At 34.0% G+C, this 7,311-nt stretch overlaps 3 non-coding genes across 3 annotated transcripts; 2 read left to right on the forward strand and 1 right to left on the reverse strand.

The window, feature by feature from the left end:
- Window positions 1-4,896: 4,896 nt before the first annotated feature.
- Window positions 4,897-4,978, forward strand: TRNAS-CGA (transfer RNA serine (anticodon CGA)). The gene has a single exon. It is a non-coding gene; the product is annotated as a tRNA-Ser (tRNA).
- Window positions 4,979-5,198: 220 nt separating this feature from the next.
- Window positions 5,199-5,272, reverse strand: TRNAT-AGU (transfer RNA threonine (anticodon AGU)). Its single transcript has one exon. It is a non-coding gene; the product is annotated as a tRNA-Thr (tRNA).
- Window positions 5,273-5,633: 361 nt separating this feature from the next.
- On the forward strand, window positions 5,634-5,715 carry TRNAS-CGA (transfer RNA serine (anticodon CGA)). The gene has a single exon. It is a non-coding gene; the product is annotated as a tRNA-Ser (tRNA).
- The last annotated feature ends 1,596 nt before the right edge of the window (window positions 5,716-7,311 follow it).

The raw sequence follows: 7,311 nt of genomic DNA on the forward strand, positions 1-7,311 counted from the left end.
GATATTGGAACTGCTTTATTGCAACTGAGAGTGCACTTACCCTGGGTATAAAGAATAAAACACTGAAATGCAAACAATCTGCACTGAACATTAATTTTCAGAATCTGTGGTCCCTTTATAATACTTTTTTCAAAGCCAACTATTACAGCCACAATCTCTACCTACAAGGTGTTTCTCTCTCTCCCTGACCAGTGCAATGTGTTGGTGAATTACAAATAAACAATGATGTTTTTTTTATTTATATATATAGTCATTTAGTTCATTGGATATTGCCATTTTAATATATAACTTCATGGTGGCCTAACAGGAAGACGATTTGCAATTATTGGCTAAAAGGAAGATTCTAATGGCTGTGATGCACCTAAATTCTATTGTTCTCCCAGCTGAACTCCTCATAAAAGAATTTAAATAGGATTTATCCTGTTAATCCATTTTAGCTGCAATGAATTACTTTACTCTCTTTCCTTCACTTTTGGCCTTTTAGACTTTTAAATCTTGTCTATTCTTGGTTCAACAACTTCTTAAATATTCAAAGTTCCTTAATTCCCTATAAATCCTATTCACATGTATTGCTCCTCTCAAAAGGTCCATAAAGCAGGTTTAAGGTTCCATAGAAACTTAAGATTACACGTACAAATCCTCACCAACAGGAAATCATTTTGGTTTTAATTCCTTTTGAATGAACTAAGCATTGTGTATAACAAAATAATAAGGTATAAATACATCAAAAAAGAAGAAAAAAAGAAAGAAAAAAGAAAGTAAGAAAAAGAAAGAAAATAAAGAAAGAAACATTATTTTAGGACTTGTATGGGTTATTAGGCAATAGGAGGAAGAGGATAAAGTTATGAGGAATGTGATAAGGCAAATGGGTAGCATATTGCTCTCTGTGAAAGCTGCCTCCTTAATTTAACACTTCTGTGTGCAGTGTGTCCAGGCTCCGGTCTTCACACCTTCTGCCACTGTCACAACTGAGTAATAAACAATTCTCTTAGAAAATAAACTACCAAACACTACGTCTGCTCATGGTTTACTAGATTCCTGCACCTCGTGCTCTCTGCGCAGGCGCAGCGCAGTATTTAAATCTGAGCATATAGAGCATATCTACATATGCACTGTATGTCCTGAAGAAATAAAAAATGTGTGATTTTGAATATGGCCACATAATGTAATCTTGTTAAAGGCCTCTGCGGTAGCTAACAATATTGATATATTTTAGTATTGAGACAGCTGTTTTTATTTATGCTATTACACTAGATTTACAACCTATGTATTATGGTACTCTAGCTATTAGCTATCTATATATCATCTATCCATCTATCTATCTATCTATCTATCTATCTATCTATCTATCTATCTATATATCATCTATCTATCTAATCTATCTATCTATCTATCTATCTATATATCATCTATCTATCTATCTATCTATCTATCTATCTATCTATCTATCTATCTAATTGATCAAATTTATCTAATCTATCTATCTAATCTATCTATATATTTATCTAACTAATCTATCTATCATCTATCCATCTATCTATCTATCTATCTATTATCTATCATCTATCTATCTATCTATCTATCTATCTATCTATCTATCTATCTATCTATCATCTATCTATCTATCTATCTATCTATCTATCTATCTATCTATCTATCTATCTATGTAATCTATCCATCTAATCTATCTATCTATCTATCTATCTATCTATCTATCTATCTATCTATCTATCTATCTATCTATCTATCTGTCTGTCTGTCTGTCTTTCTATCTGCCTATCTATCTCTGTCTATTTATCTATCAATTTTCTATTTAATCTATCATATATCTATCTATCTATTTATCTATCTAATCTATCTATCATCTATCTATCTAGTATCTATCATCTATCTATCTATCATCTATCTATCATCTATCTATCTATCTATCTATCTATCTATTTATCTATCATCTATCTATCTATCTATCTATCTATCTATCTATCTATCTATCTATCTATCTATCTATCTATCTATCTATCTATCTATCTATCTATCTATCTATCTATCTATCTATGTAATCTATCTATCTGTCTATCTGCCTACCTATCTCTGTCTTGCTCTCTATCTCTATCATCTATCTATCTATCTATCTATCTATCTATCTATCTAATTTATATCTATATCTATCTATCTAATCTATCTATCTATCTATCTATAGAGCGCTTTCAGCACATCTGTAGTCTAGGAGGCACAAATCTTTCCTCGCTGGTAGATCACAGAGAGTAATATAAGGATCAAGCTCATCAGCACCGACAGAACTGGCCTGCGGAGTTCCACAAGGATCCATCCTGTCTCCCATTCTATTTGCAATTGACTTACTACCACTGAGGGACATGATTAACCGACATGGCCTAAGGCAGTGATTTTTAACCTTTTTTTTGCCGTGGCACACTTTTTTACATTAAAAAATCCTGTGGCACACCACCATCCCAAAATTTTTAAAAAATCACACATTGTAGCCTAATACAGCATATATATATACACAGACACACAAACACACACATACTGTATGTATTGTGCTGTTATGCCATGCCTCCTACAAACTACCCCTGCACTGGGAGTAAAAAACAAGCAAAGTTTAAAAAATATGTCACACTGTTGTCAGTCTGCCGTGGCACACCTGAGGATCTCTCACGGCACACTAGTGTGCCACGGCACACTGGTTGTAAAAACACTGGCCTAAGGTATCATTGTTACGCTGATGACACACAACTCTACTTCTCTTATGCTCCAGATACTACAGACCCAGCATGCAGCATAAACAGTTGCCTAACAGACCTCATAGAATGGATAAATGCTAGCTGTCTCAAAGTGAACCCGGACAAAACAGAGTTACTCTTGGTGAGGGGACCCGGGCATCAAAAATATCCCACGATCACCCAACTGGCCTGGAGCTTGAAGGCTCTGAACTCGTTAGTTCAGCAAAGGTACAAAACCCCGGAGTGCTGATTGACGCTGGACTATCTATTAAACAGTAGATTTCCTCCGTAATAAAATCTGCCTAATTTCATCTGAAAAACATAGCTAGGATACAACACTTAATTACACCAGATGATATTCCAACGCTAACCCATGCATTTGTATCCTCTAGGCTAGATTACTGCAATGCACTCTACTTGGGCCTCCCAAAAAAAGAACTCCATCGCCTTCAGACAGTACAAAATGCAGCAGCCAGACTACTGACCAATCAAACTCGCTCCTGCCACATAACACCTGTTCTCCAGTCCCTGCATTGGTTTCCAATTAAATGGCGAACATATTTTAAAATTGGCCTGCTGACCTTCAAAGCTTTAAACAACCAAGGCCCAAAGTACCTGAAAGAGCTCCTAACACCCTACACCCCATCCTGCTCACTTAGGTCAGCCAACACATCCCTCCTCTCAGTGCCAAGAATAAGGACAAAATCAGGCTCCAGAACATTCGGCCACGCTGCCCCTACTTTCTGGAACTCTTTACTGTGCGCAATCAGAGAGGCACCGTCCTTACAGACTTCAGTCCGCTTATCTGACCTTCAAAAACTCCTAATTTTTATGTCTTTATGTTGGATTATTTGTAAAGTGCTTTGAGTCTCACAGGGAGAAAAGCACTATATAAATCGCAAATTATTATTATCTATCTGCTATCTAATATATCTATCATCTATCTATCTATCTATCTATCTATCTATCTATCTATCTATCTATCTAATCTATCTATCTAATCTATCTATCTAATCTAATATATCTATATATCTATCTATCATCTATCAATCTATATCTATCTAATCTAATCTATATCTAATCTATCTATCTATCTATCTATCTATCTATCTATCTATCAATCTATCTATCATCTATCTATCTATCAATCTATCTATCATCTATCTATCTATCTATCTATCTATCTATCTATCTATCTATCTATCTATCATCTATCATCATTTTATTGTCTATACAAAAACATTTCCCTGTATATGACAGTTATAGAACTTTATCTCTTTAGTAACCTTTTCCCCTGGCTGGTAACCAAAAACACAGTGACAATTTGAAATTTCCCACCCTGTGTATATGTATAATATATACATTTAGACTGTAGGATTTTAAAGTCAAATATTAGCTATCTGTGTATACATATACTAAATAGTAATTCTAGTTGTAGAGTTTCACTCTTGGGCTCAGGTTTCTAGTTAAACCTATAATTATGAGATTATGAATCAATAAGAAAGGGAAAGTGTACATGGAAAATTTGCCGAATGAGATAGTCAAACTGTGAAAAAATGCATATACAGTACTCGTTACTCGTTAGAAAAGAGAAACAGCTGCAAATAAGGTGCAATAGCACACCCTACTGGTAAAAGACAATATTGCACGAGAAACGCAATAACAATAGATTTCGGGCAATCTAAAGCCTATGTATTATTCATGTCATAATCATTTAGATTACACTGGGCCACTTATTCATGACAGCAGGGGCGTGATTGATAGGAAGCTGTTCTCTGATTTGATGGGTAAGAGAGGAAACAGTAATAAAAAGATAGGGAATTAATACACACAAGAAAGTACAACAAGCACCAGCTAAATAGACATGGGACGGCAGTATATGGGTGCAGAAGCTGTGCTGATTTTAGTTTTCCACTTTAAAAAGACACGTGGAGTTTGAAAGAGAAACAAATATAAAAAGAAAAACATACAAAATAAACAAATATGTGTGAAGATAATCACACTTATTTTTACAACACTTGACTATCTAATGAAATATCCATATTTGCGTATGTGACTGTAATGCCATATAAATATGTTGCACCATAGTTGGAAATTTACACGGTGTAATTTAATATACTGTAAAAAAATTACGCGTTAATTACGCAATATCGTTGCTGTGATGGCTGAGTGGTTAAGGCGTTGGACTCGAAATCCAATGGGGTTTCCCTGCACAGGTTCGAATCCTGTTCACAGCGATTGCTCTTTTGTTCTTCACACAAATTATTATACTGTATAATAAAATGTAGGATGACAATAACAGAACAAATTATTGACCGTTATATAATAAAATGTAGGATGACAATAACATAACGATTGTACTTTCCTTTTGCCAAATAGCTATGTTCTACTTTAATTAATAAAATCAGAATGAATTAAAATAAATATAAATAAAAAAAAAAGAAAGAAAATATAGATAGGCACTGCTGAGATTCGAACTCAGGATCTCCTGTTTACTAGACAGGCGCTTTAACCAACTAAGCCACAGCGCCGCACGGAATTTTTATAATTCTATATAATTTTTATACATCTTAGTTTGCATATTGTGATAACATAATTTTGGATACATACAGACTTTTTTTTTTGTAACACTGTTTTTATTAAATCGTCTTTGTATTCTATTTCCTGTCATGTTTTACTTATCAATACACAAATAAACACATTTAACTAGCGATACAAGATATCCATAAAATATACCTTCTATAAAGGAGTTCTACGTTTATTTTTTATTGTACAGAGAACTACGGGGCACCAATAAGAATGCGTCGTTTCATATACAAAAATGAAAATGCAATGTTGGATACCGTTTGCTTTGTTTCAATAGGTAACGTAAGAACGCCAAACTGAAGACAGGCTGTGGTGGCCGAGTGGTTAAGGCGTTGGACTCGAAATCCAATAGGGTCTCCCTGCACAGGTTCGAATCCTGTTCACAGCGTAGTTCGATTCTTTATAAATTCGTGGAAGCTGCATGACTTTGTAAATTCCCATGCAAGTATATAATTCATTATTCATATAACGATGTTACATGTATTTTTTTATTATTATTATTTATTGGAGTGGCCAATGCTTCTTTTCATATTTGTGCTTCAAAATACGTGCATAGTGCTTTTAAGGCAGTGGTGATTAATTGTCACTTTACTGGAATTTATGGATTTTTTTTAATATTATTGATTTTTTTTTTTATTGTATCTTTATTACAAAGTAGGAGATTCAATTCAACATTTCTAATAGTATTTGCTTTACATGAAACACTGAAGAATTCGTTAGTTGAAATAATTTCTAAAGCACATTTTATATTAGCCTTAATATATTTGTCAATTAAAGCTAATTTTTTAAACAAAAATATGTGTACAATATACTAAAGGGACAGGAGGAAACCCCAAATATTTTAATTCATGATTTGGATAGAACATTCAATTTTAAATTACTCAAAATTGCTTTTATTATCAAATATGCTTCATTCTCTTGTTATCCTTTGCTGAAGGAACAGCATTGCACTACTGGCAGCTAGCTGAACACATCTTGCTAGCCAATCACAAGAGACAAATGTAGACAGGCACCAATCAGCAGCTAGCTTCCACTAGTGTAGGATATGTACATATTCATTTTCAACAAGGGACACCAAAAGAACAAAGCACATTTGAAAACAGAAGTGATTTTAAAAGCGTCTTAAAACTAAATGTTCTATCTGATTCTTGCAGGTTCCCTTGTAATACATATACAACACCCAGGATATTTTTTCCCCTAGATTACCTGGATCTAATAAAAACTACACACAAAATAAGAGTTTAAAATGTTTATTAAATATTAATTATTCAGTAGATTTTTAAAATGCATTTAACTGAAGCTTAAAGGGGCATGCAACCCCAAATCCTTCTTTCATGACTCAGAGGATACCATTTTAAACAACTTTCCAGTTTACTTAAATTATATACTTTGCTTTGTTCTTTCTGTATCATTTATTGAAGAAGCAGCAATGTACTAATGGAAGCTAACTGAAAATATCAGGTCTGCCAATGGCAACAGGTATATATGTGCAGCCACCAATCAGCAACAAGCTCGCAGCCACTGAGACTACATAGGTATGCTTTTCAACAAAGGATACCACAAGAACTAAGCAAAGTAGATAATAGAAGTACATTGGAAAGTTTTTTAAAGTGGAATGCTCTGCCTGAATCATGAAAGAAAGCATGTCATTTAAAGACACTTATAGATTTACTTCTGCTGTAAAATATACTTTGTTCACTTGTCTCGTGTCATTTGTCAAAAAGCATAAGCACATATCCTCAGCAAAAGCAGTGCAATACTAGGAGCTAGCTGGTGATTGGTGGCTTTACACATTTGTCTCTTATTGGCTCACCAAACGTTTCTGTAGCTGACATCAACGATGTGTTTAATCCACTTGTAAACAATAGTGCAGCAATACAACTCTATAATATATCAGAGCCTTTGCTTTTCGCACTTTAATGCACCTTTAACATTTTTAACCGCCACACTCCCGAATCGCAAACACTAGTTAAATATTATTAAC

This window comes from Bombina bombina, chromosome 6, assembly GCF_027579735.1.
Source record: "Bombina bombina isolate aBomBom1 chromosome 6, aBomBom1.pri, whole genome shotgun sequence".
Lineage (NCBI taxonomy): Eukaryota > Metazoa > Chordata > Amphibia > Anura > Bombinatoridae > Bombina > Bombina bombina.